Source organism: Pseudophryne corroboree, chromosome 8, assembly GCF_028390025.1.
Source record: "Pseudophryne corroboree isolate aPseCor3 chromosome 8, aPseCor3.hap2, whole genome shotgun sequence".
Taxonomy (NCBI): Eukaryota; Metazoa; Chordata; class Amphibia; order Anura; family Myobatrachidae; genus Pseudophryne; species Pseudophryne corroboree.
This window is the reverse complement of record NC_086451.1, coordinates 350910942-350936439: the sequence shown is the minus strand read 5'-3', so window position 1 is coordinate 350936439 and position 25498 is coordinate 350910942.

The following is a 25498-nucleotide window of genomic DNA, read 5'->3' as shown; positions in this document are numbered from 1 at the left end:
CAGCACTGCGGTAGATAGCGCCAGCCTCCTAGCTGATTAGAGCGGGGGAGTGCTGGCTGTTGAAATAAAGAAGGGAATTGAAGGTCCGTCAATCAGCGAGAATGGGGCATGGCTACGCCGGCACTCGATTGGCCATTGGCTGGTGCCGTGGCTGAAGACACCACAGGTCTGTCATAAATACACTGCACAGCTTCAACACTCATAGGGACACTACGCAATTGACTGGGCTGGCTAACTAACCTAGCCTGTGTGCCCCTTCTGTACTCAGCACATATAGATGATAGCTCGGGATAAATAGACTATTGCTGTGGACTTGCAGTTGATAACAGTACAGGGGGACTTCAGTGACTTTCTTTATATTCACCACTACTTACCAGGGAGAGAGAGTTAGCAGATTCCAGCATACGCAAGGGAAGGTGACGTCTAAAAAGGAAAGGAGTACAGCGGCTCATTATTGGACATAATAGTCCCTAAGCACTTACAGGCAGGAACATTAGTGTGCCCACAGTATAAGGACCAAGAGACTATTGCAATTAAATGAAGTCAAGAGAACCTAGACATAGGATAGCAGTGACATCTAGTGGGAGCTATTGGAATTCCAGTTTAGTGCTTTGTCTGTTACGTTGAGATACAGTCAGAAGAAAAGGATACAATTACTCTACTAGGAAGGAAACATGGATACAAGTATATAGCAGTAGGAGAGTCGCCATTCATTTAGGGCACAGCTGCTGCAGTATTTGCAACTCTTCACTAAAGACTTCTGCTAATGTAAGGGAATTTATATATATACCTTCAAGGGTCTACATTGGACAATTCTGGAGAGGATACCATAGCTATATATATGTATATATATATATATATATATATATATATATATATATACACACAAAGACTTGCAGTCATTAACTGTGGACTTTATGCCAAAGAAAGGGAAATGTGGGGGGTTATTATTGTAAAAGGTATAGTGTTAAGTTAGTTTAATGATAGCTAAAGAATTGCACACCAACAGGTTAATGCTATTTGGTAAATTATTCATTAATTGTATGGGCACAATCTAAAGCTGTCAATTGAATGTATACTTGACTACTATGTAGTACCCGTATAGATTATAGTAAATGTTTCTCATATAAGGCATTTATTTATTTTGTGGATTACTTACCTGGATACGGGCAGAGAGTGACGAACCCCATTAGATGTATGAGGTAATCCTAATTATCAGTATAAAGGACCTCATTTAAAAATGTGTGCTAACCCGATGGTATAGAGTTATCTCCAATGATGTGATAATTGCACATCCACAGATGCAGCACTGGACATGCGTAGATCACTTTTCTGCTAGATCGCATGCAGTGCCCCCTAAGCTGCTGCAAGATGACATGCAATGGCCGTTTGTTGCTGTTAACCGGGCAGTGGCAGGCAGTGTTCTCAAACAGGGGCTTGATGGCCCTTTTCCCAATGCGTGCTGAGGCCAGTGTCTGCATCTGCAACTAACTTGACGGTTACCCAGATGACTGCTGTTCATGCAGGGAGACCCGATGCTGTACGTTAGGATGCAACAGCTGATCACAAAGCCTACAGTGGACGTCTCTGTACTCTAGATGCCTCCTGCTGCATATATATGTTTTAACACCGTCACTGCATACAAAGACGCAGCAGCTGTAATTATAGCATCTATATCTGATCACGCACCTGGTCTATTTAGAACAAATTAAAAGCAGCTCTAGACCTTGTGGCACCCAGGGCGAAAGTTTTCTTTGCCCCCCCCCCCCCCTCCCCCAATAGGCAAAACAGGGTTAGTGGGCGTGCACACCAAAGGTTTGCAGGAAAAAAAATACCTTCATAGGGAAGGGGCATGTCCCCTGTAGTTGTGCCCCCAGTAGGTTTACCCACAGTAGATGTGCCCCCAGTAGTTGTGACCCCTGTAGTTATGCCCCCTGTAGATGTGCCCCCAGTAGATTTGCCCCCTGTAGATGTGCCCCCAGTAGATTTGCCCCTGTAGCACCGCTTACAAACACAAATAAAAACAATACTCAGCAGCCCCGCTCCTGCTTCCCGACCGCTGCTGCTGCCGCTGCTGCTGCTTCATCTCTGGCCGCCCGCTCCTCTCTATGGGAGAGACGTCATGACGTCTCTCCCATAGCGCAGCACAATTAAGCGCAGTCAATTAAGACCCCTAGCATCTGACAATGGCGCCGGCTGCAGTGGGTGCCCACACAGCCCACGGTGCTTGCTACATACAGCTGGGCGCTTGCGGGGTGGCTGCAGCCACGCCCTGCAGTGCCCCGGGAGCCCGCCCTGCTTGCCTGTGCCTAGATCCGCTACCAGAGCCTAACTTATGTTCCCATAGTTTCTCATCAGTTCTATATAGAAAGCAGGACTGCTTTAATAAATGATTAATCACCGGGCAAATAATACTTTAGCGTGCTCCTGTTCCACATTGCAAGTTACATCTAAGCTTATATCTCGGGGAAAACTTATGTAAAACTTAGTATAGGGGGGTGATTTAGGACTTGGGTTAGAACGGGTGTGGTATTGAAAGTCGACAGTAACTAGGTCGACAATGTCTAGGTCGACCACTATTGGTCGACAGTAACTAGGTCGACAGGGTCTTTAGGTCGACATGTTCTAGGTCGACAGGTCAAAAGGTCGACATGAGTTTTTAATGTTATTTTGGTGTCGTTTTCTTCGTAGAGTGACGGGGAACCCCAATTAGTGCACCGCGTCCCCTCGCATAGCTCGCTTCGCTCTGCTACCGCCTCGCTCGGCACAGATTACCGTTCCAATCGTAGTCCACGTGGATCGTTAAGTATGAAAAGGTTCAAAAAAAGAAAAAAAATTGTGAAAAACTCATGTCGACCTTTTGACCTGTCGACCTAGAACATGTCGACCTAAAGACCCTGTCGACCTAGACACCCTGTCGACCTAGTTACTATCGACCAATAGTGGTCAACCTAGACATTGTCGACCTAGTTACTGTCGACTTTCAGTCCGGATCCCGGTTCGAACAAAGACTATTTTCTGGTGCATTCACAGAGATTCATGTCGTATTATTTTTAATTTGTTATTTTATTAGTTTGATCATGAAAAAGTAATTTGTCTCAGTCAAGAACTAATTTAAAGAAGGAATCTGTTCCTATGACACCAGACGATTGCTTGTATCCTCAGAGCCTGCCATAGGCATAGGCAAACTAGGCAATTGCCTAGGGCATTTGATATGCCTAGGGACATCAGCAGTTTCTGCTGATTAAAATGGTATGTGGCATGCCGATACTGTGTGTAGCATTTCTTATGCAGATACAGCCACAGTCTCAAACAATATATAGGCATGCTGCATATCATTTTAATCAACAGAATCTGCTTGTGCATCTTAGCCACATAGCAATGCAAATAAGATGCATTTGCATAAAAAAAAAGGTGCCAGACGTTAGCATTGAGGCAAGATTTATGAGGACACATCTGTATCCAAGCAGAGGCAGAGGTCACAGTGTTAGTGGAAGCAGTGCCTCCCCTGTCATTAATGATTAAGATAATACAAAGAAGATGCATATGACACATATTCTGTGTCATATGTATCCTCTTAATATTATTCTTATCATTGCTCCTCTCTTTATGTGTTTGGGAGGCACCGATCGTGGTGCCTCCCGTTGTCACTGGGGAAAGGTATGGGGGCGGGTGGGCGGGCACGGGCGGGGACTAGGCATGGGCAGTAAAAGAACATTGAAAATATATGGGAAAGCGGCACCATTTGAGGTGCCGCTTTCATACAGGGACGTGCTTTCAACCTATGAAAGCACATCCCTGTCAGTGAGGCCACAGTGATTGGCCAGTGGATCCGTCACTGGATCCGCTGTCAATCACTGTGTGGGCGACGCTGGCGGAGGAGGTGCGAGCGGCTGGATGCGGCGGCGGGATGCGGCGGTGGTGCGGGCGGCGGCGGTGCGGGCGGCGGAAGTTTACCTTTAGCCTGCAGAGTTTGGCAGCGGAGCGGTACCAGTTTAAAAAATGGCGCCTCAGCATCATTTTTTAAATTCAAGATGGCCGCGTCATCGCCCCGCCCCCTCCGGCTGACTTATATAAGTCAGCGCGAGGCAGAGGAGCGTCAGTCCGACGGCGGAGGAGGAGCTGTGAAGAGCTCCTGAAGAAAGAAGACGCCGGAAGTCCTGGATGGGCAGCGGCTATGCAAAAGAGCTTAGCAGCCGCCGCCCACCAGGTGAAGACTCTGGAAGCCCTGGGGATGTGGCGCCCCCCAGGTGAAGATGCAGGAAGCCCTGGGAAGGCGGCGGCCACGCAAAAGATCTTAAAGTCCGCCGCTCCCAGGTGAAGATCCAGTTTAATAAAACTTATTTTTAAGACGTGTGGTGTTTTATTTTAATATTTTCTTTACAGGTGGACTACAGGTGCCAGCGGGCCCTTTATGTCCGGGCATGCTGGCACTTGTGGTTCTCCAAGTGCCAGCATGCTGGGGCAGGCTTGCTGGGACCTGTAGACGACCTGTAAAGAACAATATTAACATACAATGAACCCCGCACCCACCGCCACCAGGGGTGCGGGGCATAGCACTGGGCTATCAGCCCAGTGCTGGTTATTGCTCAGGAGGGGGGACCCCGTTTTTATTTTTTGGGGTTCCCACTTTCCAAGGAATTCCAACCCTGGGCTGACTGGCTCGGGGGGATGATTAATGTTATGGCAGGGGGACCCCACACTGAGTGTCTCCCCTGCTATGGCATTACTCCCCCTGGCTGGTTCTGCCTAGTGCTGGTTTTACTGATGTGTCGGGGGACTACACTTTTTTTTCCAGGGGGGGGGGGGGGGGCTTGTTAGCTGCCAGTGCCTCCCCAACCAGTGACCTCACCGCACATCACTGAGTGGAAGTGTGAGTGATGTGTGCATGTGAGTGGGTTGGTTGTGCAGTAGTGTTCGGAATATGTGTAAGGAGCATTATGTGTGTCATGTAAAAATGCATTAATAATGTGCAACATATGTGTAAGGGGCACTATGTGTGTCATTATGTGTATAAGGGCATTAATAATGTGTGGCATATGTGTAACAGGGTACTACTGTATGTGTGTCATTGTGTGTATAGGGGCACTAATAATGTGCAGCAAATGTGTAGGGGCACTATGTGTGTCATCATGTGTATAAGGGTATTAATAATGTGCGGCATATGTGTAACAGGGTACAACTTCTGACCCCATACTGCCCCACTCGATTACTGCGATCTGTAGATGAAGGACTTTTAGCAGTACCTAAAATCTACCGTAATTCATCTGGGGGTCGAGCTTTTAGTCATGCGGCTCCGACTCTATGAAACTCACTTCCCCGCACAGTGCGAGAGGCCCCAACTATAGAATCCTTCAAAAGTAGACTCAAGACTTTTCTGTTTACTCAAGCATTTCCATAATGTCCCTTTTAGTATCTTCATGCTTCTGTATTTTATGAAAATGTACTTCATTATTTTCTGTACTATATTATGCTATGTATCTGTTAAGTGCCTTGAGTCCTATTGGAGAAAGAGCGCTATATAAATAAAATTATTATTATTATTACTGTATGTGTGTCATTGTGTGTATAGGGGCACTAATAATGTGCAGCAAATGTGTGTCATTATGTGTATAAGGGCATTAATAATGCGCGGCATATATGTAAGGGACATTATGTGTAAAAGGGCATTAATAAAGGTTGTCATAATGTGTAAGGCGCATTATGTTTATAAGGACATTAATAATGTGTAAGGGGCATTACTGTGTGGAATTATGTGTATAAATGCATTACTAATGTGTGGCATTATGTGTATAAGGTGCTCTACTATGTGGTGTTGCGTATAGAAAGGGCACTATTGTGTCGTCTAATATGAAAAAAGAGCAATAGGGTGTGGTGTAATGTGAATAAGGAGCAATTCAAAGTGATGTAATTGTGAATAAGGGGCTCTACTGTGAGGAGTAATGTTTATAAGGTAAAGTGATACTACTGTGGGATGTAATATGAATTATGGACACTATCGCATGATCAAATGTGAATAAAGTTGCAGTACTGTGTGGTGTAATTGGAATTGGGGATACTATTGTGTGGCCTTGCCCCTCGCCAGCAAAAACACACCCCATTTTGGGCTGTGTGCCAAATGTGCGAACTGTTCCTATTTAAAATATAGGGGGTACAAACACCAAAATAAGGACTGCTATGGGTGAGGGGTGATGGTGCTGGGAAAGAGGTGCAGGGTCAGAGGCGGAACCAGCGGTGGTGCTAGGGGGCACCAGTCAAAATTTTGCCTAGGGCATCATATTGGTTAGGGTCGGCTCTGTTTATCCTGATGCTATTAGTGCTAGTGCTCCCTGTTTTGATGGGCCAAGCACAAATGTCTCTTATAACACTTTATTTTAACTCTTCACTGGTGGTATTCATGCACAGGAAAAGGTTATGTGGGTAATAGGAAGCAGTTAGAAAATAAAAGCAAAAGGCTGATTGGCTGCAATGGATTACTAGGCCATCTTTGTGTTAGGATTCTTCCTGTCTCACAGCCACCAGTGGATTTAGCAGTTTGTTTTGGGGTTCTGCTTATTGTAACTTGTAGTTATTGACAACTTCTACTGGTGCTACTCTACCACCAGATACTCACTGACTGTAAGGTCTGATATTCCACCACCAGTCTCCTTTCTGAGCAAGTGGTACCAGTTCTTAGTGATGCGTGTAGCTGCTGCAGAACCTCTTTGTTGGTGTCTCTGGCTGGTTCCCCCTGACTGCTCAGGACTGTAGGGTAGTAGGCAGAATGTTTACTCAGGATGAAGGATTAAATACATAAAATCTAGAGAACAAATATTAGGTCTTATCTGTGAATCACAGAATTGCACACAGATCATACAGTAGGTGTTGTGCAGGTTTATCTGCAGCTCTGACAAGAGAAGTTCACACCCGAAATACAAGAATGTACAACATGTAGCCTCTATGGGACTGATTCATGTTTGTAAGCGTCTGTGCAATTCCATGTCATAAAATTCTAATACAGCAGGAGGCGTCTGTAGGAGATAGATGCTTTCTGTTTGCACTAGTGAGGATCCGAGCGCTGCATTTTGAAGAACGGTGTCAGGTGTCACTAGGGTTGCCACCTCATACATCATCGATTCCTAGAGATCCACCCCCCCAATCCAACACACCCTCCCCCTCCCCCCCCCCCCCCTCCGGCACCAAGTAATGTTCATGTAAATAAAATGATGTACCATATTTATTAAATATTTTACATACAAACAATCTAAATGGAACAGTGTATCTACTGTATATAAACAGGAGTTTAATAGTCACCACTTGGATAAATTACAAGCATTTGGTGCCTTAAAACTAGATTGTGTGAAAGAGGGAAGAACCATGCACACAACCTAATCAATATCAAGCTTCAACGGGTTAAACAAACCAATGCTCTACTAAAAGGTGTCTATTAATGATTAAAAAATATACATATATCATATTATCTTTATATAACTTGAGCTTCTATTTGTTTCATGCATGCTCATTATATTATAAATATACGTGTGACATTTCTGTCAGCTCTTATTGCTCACATTAGCTGGGCCGGCATTACGTTAGTTGGGCCGGCATTACTTGCCCGAGAAACGCTGAGGAAGAGCTGCCGATGGCAGCGTCACGGCAGCTTCGGCTCAGTCTGGGCTGAATACAGTTTTGCGAGATTTGATGTCATCATCTCGCGAGACAGTCACTGTAGTACACCGAGTTCCTCGGCAGCCAAGGAGCAGTGCTGGTACTCCAAGGGTCCCCTTATTCCTGGAGAATCCAGGAATCTGGGTGAAGGGAAAAGCTTCCTGGAGGATTGCCCCCAAATCCTGGAGAATCCAGGAAATCAGGGAGCAGTGGCAACCCTAGGTGTCACCCCCCCCAAATGCTGCAGCATGTCAATCATGCTGCGGCTGACAGGGGGCTGCGAGCGACAACGCAAACCCATTCTGCACATACGCATAACGGGTCTTGCCCCCAACATTGGATTTGTACACAAACCTGGTTTGCATACAAATATGAATTAGGCCCTATATGAATCTACATCCCAGCATAAATTTAAATATAGGGGGAGAGATGTATCATACCTTCTAAAGGGGATATGTGGGAGCTGCCAATAGCAACCATCAGTTTCGAGCTATCATTTATAGAATGTACATGATAAATGACAGCTATAAGCTAATTGAATGCCACGGGCAACTTCTCCACTATTCATCTTTAGAAGGGACTACATAGCCCTGTGTGACGTCAAGCGACTGTCCCGAAATCATCCCTGACCCGCACCCGTATTCACCGCATTGCCCTCAGAACGCTTCATCACCCTCCCTGACAGCCCCACGATCGCCTCTGTCTGTCAATCAGGTAGAGGCATTCACAGCATTGAGATGCAATTGCATCTCCCCGGCTCACACACGCTTATTGCACAAGGGTTGCTCCACTTCCTTTAGAGGACATTGGGGAAAATCCAGAAAATGCACCGCCATGTTCCCAGGGACGGATTTCGGATTCTGCCTTCTCAAGCCCTTTGGTTTTTCGGTGTACCTCACTGCCTGGGGATCAGACAGGTGGGAGGGAGACTTCAGTTAAACATCTGGGCGATATCCTGGACCCCTGGAAACAGTTAGGTTGCCCAGGGGTGCGCCCGGACCCGTGTGCATGCAATCGCATCGCAGCACTGTCTGCTGCTGAATGAGGTCCAGAGTACACTACTATTGTCTGTGTACACTGCCACAGTACACACAAATGGCATCAGAGAAAATTACAGAATGCAATGCATCAATTCAAAACATTTCCGGACAAGAAAGCGAAGTCAGATTTAAGTGCATCAAGCAGGTCAGCTTAAGTTTTGGCAGAGTGCTGGCTTACAAATGAAAATACTTCGGAAAAAACATTATTCAGTATTTCATTGTTACCAGATATAATGCTAAGTATGTAAAAACAACTCAGTAACTACAATACAACAAAGATAATAAAATCAGTCTTATAATATCTGCCAGCCCAACTCTGAATGTAGGGGGTCATCCCGACCCGTTCGCACGCAGCGGTTCTTTGCTGCGGTACGAACGGGTCGGAACTGTGTATGCTCGGCAGCAGCGTCATTTCCCAGCGACGGCTGTCACCGGGCAGTGGCCATAATATAGAATAAAGTGATCGCTAGCGCGATTGCAAGAAGATTGACAGCGGGAAGGCGTTCCGGGGCGTCTACTCACCGTTTTCCAGGCGTGGAGATCCGAACGCAGGTGTGTCCATGCGTTTGGAGGGTGGATGTCTGACGTCAATCCTGGGACCTTCGTCGCTGGATCCGTCGCACAGGGTAAGTAAGTCTGACCCTGGTCTTGTTTTGCAGGAAACTTTTTTAGCATAGCAGGGCTGCACAAGCGATCGCAGCCTTGCTATGCTATAACACACTCCCCCATAGGCGGCGTCAAGTTGATTGCACGAGCAGCAAAAAGTTGCTACGTGCGATCAACTCGGAATGAGGGCCGTAATACCTACAATAGGTTTTAGACCTTGGTAAAATCAGTCCAAAATACAAAAACAAAAAACATTGAACTGTTTTGGATGAGACATTTTAGATTACAATAGTTATTTACAGAACATAACAAAGTTTTTTTGTTCATGCAAAGTTGCAAAGTTGACCTTCAGGAAAATGATGATGGATAATTTGGACATGTTCGCACAGAGAACTGCAGTGAGTAATGACCATTAAGGTTCCCTATAGTCCTTGGTTACCAAGGAAACAGCTAACATTCACAGAAGAAAGGTACCAATTACCTGGATTTAACTTGTTTAAAAGAAACACAATACTTTGAGTTGGCAGCGAACTTTAAGTGATTCAGCGGCACTATGATTGCAACTGACATGTAAGAATGTAATATCTTCTTTGATGGGGGTCTCACTCTAAACTATTCATATACTGTAGCAATTTATTGACTTCCATAATTTTACATCCATCCACAAAAGAAAACTGTGAAATGTATTAGTAACAGCATAACTAAGCAACAGCATGCATATGCTATTGTTTAATGCAACATACTGTAGCCTCTTACATTGCCGAAGACTACAAATGAATAATTGCATTTGAATTTACTCTGTAGGTCACCACAGCTGAACTGACGATCAGCGGGATGCATGAAGGACCCCAATGAGTTTGTGGGCTTCATGATTGTGGAGCACGAAAACAATTTTGCTTTTATGTCTCAAATAATAAGGTCAATTGAGTTATATATTATTGTATGGTGAACATTTAAGTTACACGTACACAGCTGCTTACAGACTTGGATTTACTGTTTGTGTTCAGCCACATAGCCATGGTCTTACTATCAACGGTTTCAGACCCCACGCCTTCCCATCTGTAAAAACAAATAGAAAGTCATATATAGTACAAAGCTGCATAGTTAGTAAGGTTGAGAAAATACATAAGGCCCCGGGTCACAAGTTCAAGGTCTAAGTCTTGTGTAGGCCGCAAGAAAAAGTCTTATATGCAATAATATTATATCATGTACCCTTCATATCCTGAAGGATGTGCCTCCTTCATCCCATCGTTAATAATATATATCACACATTGGGCCTAATTCAGACCTGATTGAAGCAGCAAATTTGTTAGCAGTTGGGCAAAACCATGTGCAGTGCAGTGCAGTGCAGGGGGGGGGGGGGCAGATATAACATGCGCAGAGAGAGTTAGATTTGGGTGGGGTGTGTTCAATCTGAAATCTAAATTGCAGTGTAAAAATAAAGCAGCCAGTATTTACAGTGTGTGACACTCTGACATGGATATCCTATTGACTTGGATTTATGGGGATATATGTGGCTATATAGGTACCATCACCCATATACTGGAGACAACCTGGGTGAGAAACCTAAATTTTCCCTAAAAGGAAAATTTGCTTCTCACTAGCCGACACAGTGCAGCTGAAAGGGTTAACAGCTTCCTCTTTGTCAGGTTGCTAGGCAAGCAACCAAAGGACAGCAACTTGTGGAGCACTAGGACCCAGGTGCAGACCTGCAGAGCAGGAGGAATCGAAGTCGCTGATAGGATAGTGCAGAAGAGCGGTAGGCGGAGTTACCTTCCAGTGTGTGCTCTGAGGTAACAACACAGAGAGGATGCTGCCTTGAAGTAATAGGAAGAGACAGCAGTAGGGACGCACCGCTGGTCTGCCCTGCTGACAGGGAAAAGAGTGCTGAGACTTGTTTCTGCTTACACTGAACCCCACTGGTAATAGTAAAAGTCTGTCAGCAACCAGCACCAGCCATTGCTAGCTATAGACAGTCAGAGACCATGTCAGCCCTCACATGTAAGGGGTACCTGATCCCTTTATCCAGAGCCAGGCAGTGTAATTCCAAAGTAGAGATTCATAAATCCTACTACATATAGCAGACGCCTCACTCTGCACCTGATGGAGAGAAAGTGAGTTATAGCCAGAAGCAGGATACTGCAGGGGGACTTTTTCCAGTCAGAAACAATGAGAGACTCATTGGCTACTTTATCAGTACATTTACCTCAGGGAGCCTTGCATTACTTACTTTGAACTGTATCGCCTCTTGACTGGTGCTCTTATCAAACTGCTTACTTCTTCAAATAGTGGAACTGCCTTGTGTGTAATTTTAATCGCTAAGGAACTGCTTTAGTGCTTCCAAACAAACTGTGTAAGTCTACTACTCTCTGCTTGAACTGCTCCTAACTGCATGCTATTTAATGATTTAAACTGTACCTGCATGCTGCCTTATAAGCTGTAGTGGGAGAGAGAAAGAGAGAGCGAAAGAGAGGGAGCAGGATTTGTGCTTTCTATTCTGAAAAAGTACCAGACAGCCTCAGGGGAGTAATCAACCCTAGGCACAGCCAATTTGACAGACAGGCTGTCAATTATCCGAAGCTAAAGACACACTACTCCCACCGGGTGTGGTATGAGTTGCCGGTGGCTGGGTCCCCGGTGGCCAGCACACAGACACCTGGATCCCAACCGCTGGCTTGCCGAAAGCAGGGCGAGCGCAAATGAGCCCCTTGTGGGCTCACTGCGCTCGCCATGCTGCAGACACGGTGGACGCTATCTATTCTCCCTCCAGGGGGTCGGGGACCCCCAAGAGGGAGAAAAGGTGTCGGTATGCCGGTTTTCTGGTGCCGGTATACTGTGCACCGGGATCCCAACAAACGGTATACTGAATACCACCCCTCCTACCTGCTTGTGTATCTGCATACTTGCTCACTATGGTTTCAGAACAGAACTGTGCATCTTACCTTATGGGCTCTTAAGAGTTATTTGCATGCTGCACCAGCGAGATACTAAACTGAGCTATTGTCCTGATTCTCTGCTTGAATTACTCTCTTTCCCCCTCTGCCAAGATTAAGGGGTTTTCTGCATGTTTATCTAATGAACTATGAGACTGCATAACCTTGCTTGCTACTGCTGGACAGGATCTAGTAAAGGGTGCAAGACTTCTTCCCTCTGGAAGCAGCGGACACAAATTTATGAGACCACATATACATTTGAAGGATAATATATATAGGGACTGGGTCGCAGAGACTTTTAAGTCACTGCTCATGGACAGTACTAGGTATTACGGTAACATTACTGACAGAGAGTGCATAATTCATATATATTGCTGAAAATCGCATGTTATATTTATTACCTTGTAGGTGTTCCTTTCGCATGGTGTTATCTGATGATATTGATATACAGTAACTGTCTTTAAAAGGAATTGTAATTGCTTTTGATAAATTAATCCTTCAGCGGTGACCAGTTGTTCTCGAATAATAAAACCTTCTATCACTGTCCTAACGCGTGGTGACTATTGTGTTGGGTCCTCTGGGGTTGGGGTTCCTAGTCTCTCTGCCTGGGGTTCCAGCGTTGATATCCATTTGAAGAGGTGATTCCAGGTACGTCAACAGACACCTGCACCTGCACAACACATCCACCATATTTTCCTGTTACACCTGCACAGAAACAAAACAACCCACCCAAATCTAACTCTTTCTGCACATGTTATATCTGCCACACCTGCAGTGCACATGGGGGGTAATTCAGAGTTGATCGCAGCCAGAGCCGTTTTTTGCAGCGGGCGAGGCGTGCATTTGCGCGGGGAGCCCGCCGCGGCTCTAGGTGGCTCAGTTTCCTGCTCCCCCTCCTCCTTGCCATTACTACTCTTCTCGGGGGGCGGAGTTTCATGCACTGACGCGTTTGCATCATGACATCATGATGCAAATGCACCATTACATGAAACTCCGCCCCCGAGCGGAGTACTGATGACGGGGAGGAGGGGGATCCGCCCAGCAAGCTAGGAAGAGGGAGAGGCGGGCCGGTGCGGGCAGATGAGTGGGAAGCAGGAGGACCACTGCAAATGTAAGTATAACTTTCTCTCTCTCACTCTCTTTCTTTGTAGACGGGGACTCTGATTGCCGTAATGTGTAAAATGGGGACTCTTGCCTGCCGTAATGTGTAAAATGGGGACACTTGCCTGCCGCAATGTGTAAAATGGGGACACTTGCCTGCCGTAATGTGTAAAATGGGGACTCTTACCTGCTGTAATGTGTAAAATGGGGACTCTTGCTGCCGTAATGTGTAAAATGGGGACTCTTGCCTGCCGTAATGTGTAAAATAGGGACACTTTCCTGCCGTAATGTGTAAACTCGGGACAGTTGCCTGCCGTATTGTGTAAAATGGGGATTTAATGTATCAAGGGCATTGCAGTGTGTGGCATAATATGGTGCAGGGGGCATTACTGTGTGGGGCATAATATGGTAAGATTTGTTTTTTCCTGTGGTGGCCATGATCTGTTGGTGCAGGGGGCGCATTTTTTTATGGCAATGGGGATGGGGATGGGGGGGGGGCGCATTTTAAAATTAAATTAAATTGCCTAGAAACAGCCCTGATCACAGCAGCAAATTTGTTAGCAGCTGGGCAAAACCATGTGCACTGCAGGGGAGACATATATAACATGTGCAGAGAGAGTTAGATTTGGGTGGGTTATTTTGTTTCTGTGCAGGGTAAATACTGACTGCTTTATCTTTACACTGCAATTTAGATTTCAGTTTGAACACACCCCAGCCAACTCTAAGGGGGCATACAGTGGAAGCAGGGTAATATACAGTGAGAACTGTGGAGGGAATGGCATACCATGGTTGCTAACCTTTTTACTAGCTGTACATATCTCTCCCAGTCTCCAGCGTCTGCATGGGCACTCTCCTCTCTCTCAGGGCAGATCCTCTCATCCCTCCTCACATCATGAGACGCGTGAGGTAACATCATATTTGCCGGGACTGGAGAAGGCAAGGCAGGCCAATTCATTTTATAGCGCTGTTCACTAGAGGTGGATTGGGATGGAAAACCAGCTCGGGAAGTTTATGGAAGCAGTCCTAATGGGGATGCGGTCTGATGAGGGGGTGGGGTCTGTTGTGGGGGGTGGGATCACTCCTCAATGGGCCTGATTGTACGCAGTTGCGGCCTTCCTTGTGTCTTCTTGCTGCAGTTGTGTCTGAGACCAGGGATGGATTGGTAACTAAAAATGGCCCTAAAATATTTTGTATAAGTCACCCGACATGGGCAGCACAATAGGTAAAACATACTGTATAGCCATGGCAGCATCACTGGATGGCAGAGCTGCTGTACTGCAGAGATATACAGCATGAATGGGGACAATGCAGTGCGGAGAGCTGTCTGTTATGTGGGGGGTGGGGCCACATGACAACACACAAAACAGGCCCCACAGACACGTTGGCCTTCTGGGAATCTTCCTGGTGAGCCCCATGACCAATCTGCCCCTGCTGCCTACCCACCACCGTCTATCTGTCTATTAAGATGGACGCCGGTGGGCGATACAGGCATAGGGAAGCCCGCCCAAATTCCATCCCCCTCTCCTGCAGCAGCCATGAGCACAGTGGGGCAACATCATAGTGGGCAGAGGTTCCGCCCCACTCCAGCCCTCAGGTCTCAAAAGGATGCATTAGGGGCTGCATGTGGCCCACAGTCCACGAGTTTGACATAGAGAAACCAAAAAATGCTGCTGGAAAAAGCGCCTCAACATTAGAGTAAATTAGAAAGTATAAATAAAAATAACCAATTAAGATATATTTATAAAAACCACGATTCCTGAGAGACTGCGCTTGCCGGAATACTATGTGTAGTATTGGAACAGAAACAGAAAAAGAACAAACAGCTGCGCTGAATGTCAGGAAAAGTGTATATATGAGAAGAGAGCAGGTATTTTCCGATGGGTATTTTCAACTGTATATATATATATATATATATATATATATATATATAAGCAGAAGAAAGTCCTGTACTCGCATCCAATTTCCCAGGGTGGGTGCTATCCCAACAGAACAGGGTCCGCTGAATATATTGGTGTCCACACAGGTGGCGGGTGCACTCTCACAAATGTACTCAGATTCTGTAGTTGATATCAATTGTTCTTTATTATAGCCTCATAAATCCGACGTTTCGACCCTTCCACAGGGTCTTTTTCAAGACAGGCAATATGATATCTTTATTTCATAATGTGCGTAGTTTAAACAATGCCTAAAAAGAATACAAAAAATGAAAAAAGACTCAGCCTCCCAGGCCCCTTAAAGTTGGCAGAAGAACCAATGTGAACTGGGCCTCAAGTACCCTGTTCATATGGTGACTATGGTGTAAAATAGGATATACTTCCAAAAAACCACCTTTAACCTAGGTGTAGTAAATCACCAAAGCAGTGTTCAAAAGAGCCACCTTAATCCCCATAACACGAGGGATACCACTGATCCACCAGATAGTGCTTAATTTCTCCCTTTCAACCACTGGTGGAAACCACACCAATCTATTTCTCATAAACAACAGAACAGAATGATTACTTACACATGTTCTTAAAAACGTGATCGCAATGTGCATAGCCTGTAGATAGCCAACATTGCATGTGGTCCAATAGTAGCTGCATAAGAGTTAGCTGTTAGACTACGGTATAACATACCCTCCAACCTTTCAAAACATGGTGCTATTAACAGTGTGCCGTTACCTATAGCAATAGCTGTACGGATGTGAAGCATCCTGAGGTCATATTTTCACTGCAGCAGCTCAAACAGACCTGCTGGAAGAAAAGTGTACTCTTCAAAATGGACAAGTCTCACAACTTACATCAGCAAATCTTAGCAGACCCCGCTTACCATGTACTGGAACCTGCCATGTGTTCCCAGGACGCTTGCTGGAGCCTGTCTGATTACGGAGGTATTTATACCCCCATACCGGAAGTACCTCCTAACGAACGAATCACTTCAAAACCAAACAAGCCAGTTCTATGTGTGGAAAGAATCTACCAACCTCAGACACCTATGAAATGATAACTCACACCCAGGCAAGCTCCGTTCCCAGCGGGCAGCTAATTCTGAGCCTGCATTCGGAATCGCGTCTTGCGTTCCACGGCACCGGAAGCAAGACGCGATGCGTTCCAATACACCGGAAGTGGAAGCCGCGTGTCTCCAATGCGGCCGACACTCCTCCGTCTTTCGAGCCCGCCCTGGTGCAATCATTGGTGGTGATCATGCGTTCCACTTGACACATCCATAGACAACTCTGCACAGGGCTGGTTTACAAAAATATGCGTATGTCTAACAGCATCTCAATTCTCATGTGAACTAATAGATATTAATCTGGTGTGTGGTACTTGACTCACTAGACTAAGTGGGTCAGAGTGTGGCCCGGTCTCATAGCATCATATCCCTTCTTATAATCAATAGTTTAAACTCATGCCATCAGGGACCTGGGAGGATGGGCTAACTTATGTTATACATAAAAAGACAACAAACAATATTATACAAATGACACTTCATCTCTATAGAAACACCCCATAGGGGTTGTTTTCATTTAATCCTCGCGGGGACACCGTATCCAAGTGGCTGATCCAGAAGCATTCCCTCTGTTTCAGTTTTCTGGTCCGGTCTCCACCAGTAACACTCGGGGGCACCCAATCTATGATTTTACATTTTAAACTGGCTACCTGGTGTCGAGCCTCAATGAAATGTCGAGTCACCGGCTCGACGGTGGCTCGACATTTCATTGAGGCTCGACACCAGGTAGCCAGTTTAAAATGTAAAATCATAGATTGGGTGCCCCCGAGTGTTACTGGTGGAGACCGGACCAGAAAACTGAAACAGAGGGAATGCTTCTGGATCAGCCACTTGGATACGGTGTCCCCGCGAGGATTAAATGAAAACAACCCCTATGGGGTGTTTCTATAGAGATGAAGTGTCATTTGTATAATATTGTTTGTTGTCTTTTTATGTATAACATAAGTTAGCCCATCCTCCCAGGTCCCTGATGGCATGAGTTTAAACTATTGATTATAAGAAGGGATATGATGCTATGAGACCGGGCCACACTCTGACCCACTTAGTCTAGTGAGTCAAGTACCACACACCAGATTAATATCTATTAGTTCACATGAGAATTGAGATGCTGTTAGACATACGCATATTTTTGTAAACCAGCCCTGTGCAGAGTTGTCTATGGATGTGTCAAGTGGAACGCATGATCACCACCAATGATTGCACCAGGGCGGGCTCGAAAGACGGAGGAGTGTCGGCCGCATTGGAGACACGCGGCTTCCACTTCCGGTGTATTGGAACGCATCGCGTCTTGCTTCCGGTGCCGTGGAACGCAAGACGCGATTCCGAATGCAGGCTCAGAATTAGCTGCCCGCTGGGAACGGAGCTTGCCTGGGTGTGAGTTATCATTTCATAGGTGTCTGAGGTTGGTAGATTCTTTCCACACATAGAACTGGCTTGTTTGGTTTTGAAGTGATTCGTTCGTTAGGAGGTACTTCCGGTATGGGGGTATAAATACCTCCGTAATCAGACAGGCTCCAGCAAGCGTCCTGGGAACACATGGCAGGTTCCAGTACATGGTAAGCGGGGTCTGCTAAGATTTGCTGATGTAAGTTGTGAGACTTGTCCATTTTGAAGAGTACACTTTTCTTCCAGCAGGTCTGTTTGAGCTGCTGCAGTGAAAATATGACCTCAGGATGCTTCACATCCGTACAGCTATTGCTATAGGTAACGGCACACTGTTAATAGCACCATGTTTTGAAAGGTTGGAGGGTATGTTATACCGTAGTCTAACAGCTAACTCTTATGCAGCTACTATTGGACCACATGCAATGTTGGCTATCTACAGGCTATGCACATTGCGATCACGTTTTTAAGAACATGTGTAAGTAATCATTCTGTTCTGTTGTTTATGAGAAATAGATTGGTGTGGTTTCCACCAGTGGTTGAAAGGGAGAAATTAAGCACTATCTGGTGGATCAGTGGTATCCCTCGTGTTATGGGGATTAAGGTGGCTCTTTTGAACACTGCTTTGGTGATTTACTACACCTAGGTTAAAGGTGGTTTTTTGGAAGTATATCCTATTTTACACCATAGTCACCATATGAACAGGGTACTTGAGGCCCAGTTCACATTGGTTCTTCTGCCAACTTTAAGGGGCCTGGGAGGCTGAGTCTTTTTTCATTTTTTGTATTCTTTTTAGGCATTGTTTAAACTACGCACATTATGAAATAAAGATATCATATTGCCTGTCTTGAAAAAGACCCTGTGGAAGGGTCGAAACGTCGGATTTATGAGGCTATAATAAAGAACAATTGATATCAACTACAGAATCTGAGTACATTTGTGAGAGTGCACCCGCCACCTGTGTGGACACCAATATATATATATATATATATATAGTTAAAATTGTCTCACTTCCTAGAGTCGTTTCATGATCTTTTCTACGTCATTATGTTGCGGGTTATTAATGGAGAATATGTGCCGTTAAATAATGTTTCCTCATTGTAGCATTTTAAGATATTAAGGGTTCTAATTCCCCTATTTTGTTAAATGTATAAATCTATTATAAAAACCTCTATATGTTCATTTTGAGTCCTTTGTGGACTTTATTAGAATAGACTATAAATTGGCTATTGTTACCCACTGCGAGTCACCTCTGCCATATATAATCATTGTTTGCTGTTCATTTGTGTAAGAGAGCCTTCATTTCTGCATTACATTTGTTTTAATTAAGCGCTGATTATGGACATCTGTCCATACTGAACCGATCAGACTTTAAGTACCGGATACTCTTGGAGGCAGGAATCTACCTTTGAAAAAGTCACGTGGAGCGTGACGAAACGCGTCAGGACCCGCCTTCACACACACCTTGCTCAGGTGTAACTACTAGGTGCATATCGACTTAGATCCACACCGGACCTTCCCGTTGTTATCTCCCGTCACCAGCGGCATCAACACGCACGCCGCCACAGTCAGCTTGTGAGTAGACGGCTTTCTCCCCTCCGCTGCACAGCTTATGTGGGCACTGCAGGATTCATATGCCGAGGACGCTCGGCTCTAACCAGCCCACCGGAGAGGTACTGAGATCTGATTCAATTCAGTGATATACAACTAATTTAATTGGGAAAACATCTGTGCATCCTGTTCACCATCTGTCTGTACAGCAGTAATTGACGTTATTCTGTGGAACACGGACTTTTACCTTCTATAACACGTCTGCTATTTTAGCATCAACTATAAGAAATTACAGACATCATGAGACAATTGTAGTGTGAATTACCCCTTTAATCATCACATATATATTACCGGTATACATGTTTGCAACTATTTTTTATATTTATATTTTTTATTAATAAATATTGCAATTTCTATACGTTGGCTCTCTTCTCATATATACACTTTTCCTGACATTCAGCGCAGCCGTTTGTTCTTTTTCACGAGTTTGACATGCCTGAACTACAACAATATCAATTGAGAAAGATATTAATAAATTACTTCCCCCATAATCAGAGCTTGTGTGACAAACATGGAAGTGACACAGTTTAGCTCATCTTAAAATAAAATACGTTTTTGGCTTTGGTTTCTATTTATGATGATAAGTGAAATTACATGTGCCATTTCCAAAACTTTATGGGAACAGATTTAAATTTAGAAAAGCATTAAATGAAAATGTTAACATTTGTGAATGGACAAAACAGTCTATCATGCAACAGACTTTTTAGGGGTTATAACTCTCTGTAAATAAGAAGTTTGGTCACTACAGAAAATTGTATGTTTTACATTGCCTAATTCTTCACAAAATCCAATAAACATATATTTCGTCCCACAAAAACTGTCTGTGACTCTTCAGGATGTCAAAATGGAGTACTTTGGCAGCGTGGGACTATGAGATCTGTAATTTAACTACTGATGTAATAGCACACTGTTGGTTAAACCACAGTATGAGTATATGTATTTACGAAATCTATGGCGGCAACCCCTGAATTTGAGATTTTCATCCAGCCTTATGTGTTCTATATTTGGGGGGAAAATAAGATTTTTATTTTTTACATTATGTATGAAATGTAGTGTACTGAAACTAAATCATCTACTGTACTTGATATGTGACATATATATATATATATATATATATATATATAGGGGGTGGTCATCTGATTGCCAGCGGATGGGCTCCCGATGACCAGCATACCGGCGCCGGAATCCCGACCGCTGGCATACCGACATTTTTTCTCCCTCTTGGGGGTCCACGACCCCCCGGAAGGAGAGTAGATAGCGTGGCGTGCATAGTGCGCCACCGTGCCCGCAAGAGGCTCATTTGCACTTGCCCAGCTGTCGGTATGCCGGTTGTCGGGATTCCGGCGCCGGTATGCTGGTCGTCAGGAGCCCAGCCGCCGGCAAACCCTACTACACCCATATATAGGTACTACCTCGGCACAGCACGTCATTTCTCATACGTCCTAGAGGATGCTGGGGACGACATCAAGACCATGGGGTATAGATGGGATCCGCAGGAGACATGGGCACTCTAAAGACTTTTCATTGGGTGTGAACTGGCTCCTCCCTCTATGCCCCTCCTCCAGACCTCAGTTTTAGAAATGTGCCCAGGCAGACTGGATGCACTCTGAGGAGCTCTACTGAGTTTCTCTGAAAAGACTTGTTAGGTTTTTTTTTTCCAGGGAGATCTGCTGGCATCAGACTCCCTGCTTCGTGGGACTGAGGGGGCAGAAGCAGAACCAACTTCCTCAGAGTTTCATAGCTCTGCTTCTGGCTGACAGGACACCATTAGCTCCTGAAGGGAAATGAACGCTAGCCGTGTCTAGATGCTCACTCCCACAGCACGCCGTCAGTCAGAAGACAGGTGAGTATGAGAAGAAGGATCTTCTATCAAGTAAGTGACGGCTGAGGTGCGGCGCGGCTGGCGGGAGCGAAGCGCGCCATTGCTGCCCACACACACAGGCACTACAGGGTGCAGGGCGCGGGGGGGTACTCTGGGCAGCAAGAAAAATACCTCAAAACTGGTTAAAAGGGGCATAAGTTGCCGCTGGCACAGACCTACCCCCGCCAGTATAAAAATTGCAGTGTTTATAGGAGTGTAAGGATGCACCATTGCGGGGGCGGGGCTTCTTCCTCAGGCAGCCAGCACACTACTCAGCGCCATTTTCTCTCTCTCCTCAGGCTGCAGAGAACACACTGGTCCTCTCCTCCACTTCTGACAAGTACAGGGTGCTATTAAGGGGGGGCACAAAGCGACTGTGGTGCATTTAATAGTGTGAATTATTGTTTAAAGGCGCTATTTGGCTGTGGACATTCTGTGTTCACAGGGAATACTGGCGCTGGGGTTGTGAACTGGCTGCTCCTATCCTGTGTCCCTCTGACAGATTTTACTGTGGGTCTGTCCCCAAAATAAGTCCCAGTGTGTCTGTTGGTGTGCTGTACACGTGTGAGGCATGTCTGAGGCAGGGAGTTCCTCCCCGGAGGAAGCCATTTTAGGGACACAGAGTTGTAATGTGGTGGCGCTACCGGCACACCAAGAGCCTGCATGGGTGAAAGAGATACGTGACAGTATGCATCTGATTAACCGTAGATTAGCTAAGTCTGAATCTAAGGCTGCATGCTGGAGAAAATTTGTGGAATATGTGATTTTTCAGGATGTTGTTATTCCTTATGCGGGCGGCCCCTCTGGGTCACATAAGAGACCATTTGCAAATGTTGTAAACACTGATACCGACACGGATTCTGACTCATGTGTCGACGATAGTGAATCCAGAGAGATAGATCATAAATTTGCAAAAAATATACAATATATGATTGTGGCTATAAGGGACGTGTTGGAGGTTACAGAAACCACTCCTGTACCTCAGGAGAAGGCGTATTTATGTAAAGAAAAGAAGTCCAAAGTCACGTTCCCGCCTTCACGCAAACTAAATGCTCTGTTTGAAGGGATGTGGGTGAATCCTGATAAAAGATTTCGTATTCCCAAAAGGATTCACATTGCTTACCCTTTCCAGGCTGAGGACAGGAAAAAGTGGGAGTCACCCTCTGTGTTAGACAGTGCACTTTCCAGGTTGACAAAGAAGGTAATTCTCCCTGCTCCTGACACGGCTTCTCTTAAAGAGCCGGCAGACCGCAAAATGGAAACGACATTGAAATCCATTTATGTTACCAATGGTACACTGATTAGGCCCACTATTGTCTGCGCATGGGTGAGTCGCGCTATTGAAAAATGGTCAGAAAGCGTGTCATCAGAAATTGACACGATTGATAAAGATGAGATACTCCTTAAGTTAGGGAATATCAAGGACGCTGCCGCCTACATGCTGGAAGCAATGAAGGATATTGGACTCTTGAGTTCACAGGCCGCTACCATGGCAGTATCGGCTAGGCAGGCGTTGTGGATTCACCAGTGGAACGCGGATGCAAATTCCAAAAGAAACATGGAGGCTCTCCCATATAAAGGTGAGGCCTTATTTGGCGATGGCCTGGATGCATTAGTCTCGGCGGCTACCGCAGGTAAGTCAACATTTTTGCCCTCTGCGCCTGCACCGGCAAAAAAGACCTATCACCCGCAAATGCAGTCCTTTCAGCCCAATAAATACAAAAGACGAGAGGTTCCCCCTTCTTTGCAGGTAGGGGAAGGGGAAAGAAGCCCACAGCGGGTCCAGGTTCCCAAGAGCAGACGTCTACCCCTACTTCTGCCAAATCCCCAGCATGACGCTGGAGCTCCCTTGCGGGAGGCCGCTCGAGTGGGGGCACGTCTTAGACTCTTCAGCCAGGATTGTATTCTGTCTGGCCTGGATCCCTGGGTGTTGCAAATAGTATCCCAGGGGTACAAGCTGGAGTTTCAAGACGTTCCCCCATGCCGATTTTTCAAATCGACCTTGCCAGTTTCTCCGTCAGAAAGAGAAGCAGTAACAGCAGCAATCAAAAAATTATGTCAAGACCAGGTCATAGTCCTGGTACCGTTGTCACAACAAGGGAGCGTTTTTTATTAAAGCCTCTTTGTGGTTCCGAAGCCGGATGGCTCGGTCAGACCGATCCTAAATCTAAAGGATCTGAATTGTTACCTAAAAAGGTTCAAGTTCAAGATGGAATCGGGCAGTGATTGCTAGTCTGGAGGAGGGGGACTACTTGGTGTCGGTGGACATAAAGGATGCTTACCTGCATGTTCCCATTTATCCTCCTCACCAGGCTTATCTGAGATTCGCGGTTCAGGATTGCCATTACCAATTCCAGACGTTACCTTTCGGTCTCTCCACGGCGCCGAGGGTATTCACCAAGGTGATGGCGGAGATGATGGTTCTCCTTCGTCAGAAAGGAGTCATTATAATTCCTTATCTGGACGACCTCCTGATAAAGGCGAGATCCAGAGAGCAGTTGTTACAAAACATATCACTCTCTCTGTCAATACTCCAACAACACGGGTGGATCATAAATTACCCAAAGTCACAGTTGGAACCGACGACAATGTTGTCTTTCCTCGGAATGATTCTGGACACAGAAGTTCAGAGAGTATTTCTTCCGCTGGAAAAGGCTCTGGAAATCCAGAAAATGGTAAAACAGATATTGAAACCATCCAGTGTGTCGATCCATCAGTGCATTCGGTTGTTGGGGAAGATGGTGGCGGCCTACGAGGCCATACAGTTTGTCAGGTTCTATGCCAGAGTATTCCAGTGGGACCTGTTGGACAAGTGGTCGGGGTCACACCTACACATGCACAGAAAGACAATCCTGTCGTCAAAAAACAGGATTTTGCACCTGTGGTGGTTACACAGCTCTCACCTACTAGAGGGACGCAGGTTCGGGATTCAGGACTGGGTCCTGGTAACCACGGATGCAAGTCTCCGAGGCTGGGGAGCTGTCACTCAGGGGGAAAGTTTCCAGGGACGTTGGTCACAACAGGAAGCCTGCCTTCACATAAACGTTCTGGAGCTAAGAGCCATTTACAACGGCCTTCAACAAGCGGTACATCTTCCAGACCGTCCCGTGCAGATCCAGGCGGACAATGTAACAGCAGTCGCTTACAGAAAAAGGCAGGGCGGAACGAAAAGCAGAGCGGCAATGGCAGAGGCGACAAAAATCTTCCGCTGGGCAGAAAAACATCTACAAGCTCTGTCGGCAATATTCATTCCGGGAGTAGACAACTGGGAAGCAGACTTCCTCAGCAGACACGATCTCCATCCAGGAGAGTGGGGCCTCCACCAAGAAGTCTTTGGAGAGGTGACAAGTCTTTGGGGAGTTCCTCAAGTAGACACGATGGCGTCTCGTCTCAACAAGAAGCTTTGGAGATACTGTTCCAGGTTGAGAGACCCTCAAGCAGTAGCAGTGGATGCACTGGTGACCCAGTGGGTGTTTCCGTCAGTGTAGGTCTTCCCTCCACTTCCGCTGATCCCAAAAATACTCAGAATCATAAGAAAAACAGGGGTTTGAGCAATCTTCATTGCCCCAGACTGGCCAAGGAGGGCTTGGTACCCAGATCTTCAGCAGTTACTCAAGGAGATCCTCTGCCTCTTCCTCCTCGGGAGGACCTGCTGCAGCAGGGGCCGTGTGTGTACCAAGACTTACCGCGACTACGTTTGACGGCATGGCTGTTGAGCGCTGTATCCTAGCCAGGAAGGATATTCCAGAGGACGTCATCCCCACCCCTATTCAGGCCAGAAAGGGAGTAACGTCGAAACATTACCACCGTATTTGGAGAAAATCTGTATCTTGGTGTGAATCCAAGAAAGCTCCTATGGAAGAGTTTCACTTAGGACGTTTTTCGCGATTTTTTGCAGGATGGTGTGGAGGCGGGCCTCCGATTGGCATCAATCAAGGTCCAGATTTCGGCCTTGTCAGTGTTCTTCCAGAAACAATTGGCCTCTCTTCCAGAGGTTCAGACCTTTGTGAAAGTGGTTCTGCACATCCAGCCTCCATTCGTGCCTCCAGTGGCACCATGGGACCTTAACGTGGTATTGCAGTTCCTTCAATCGGATTGGTTTGAGCCTCTACAAAAGATAGAGATTAAATTTCTCACTTGGAAAGTGGTGATGCTCTTGGCTTTGGCATCCGCAAGGCGGGTGTCTGAATTGGGGGCCTTGTCTCACAAGAGCCCTTACCTGATCTTCCATGAAGATAGGGCAGAGTTGAGGACTCGTCAACATTTTCTTCCGAAGGTGGTTCCATCTTTCCACAGAAACCAGCCTATTGTAGTGCCAGTAGTTACTG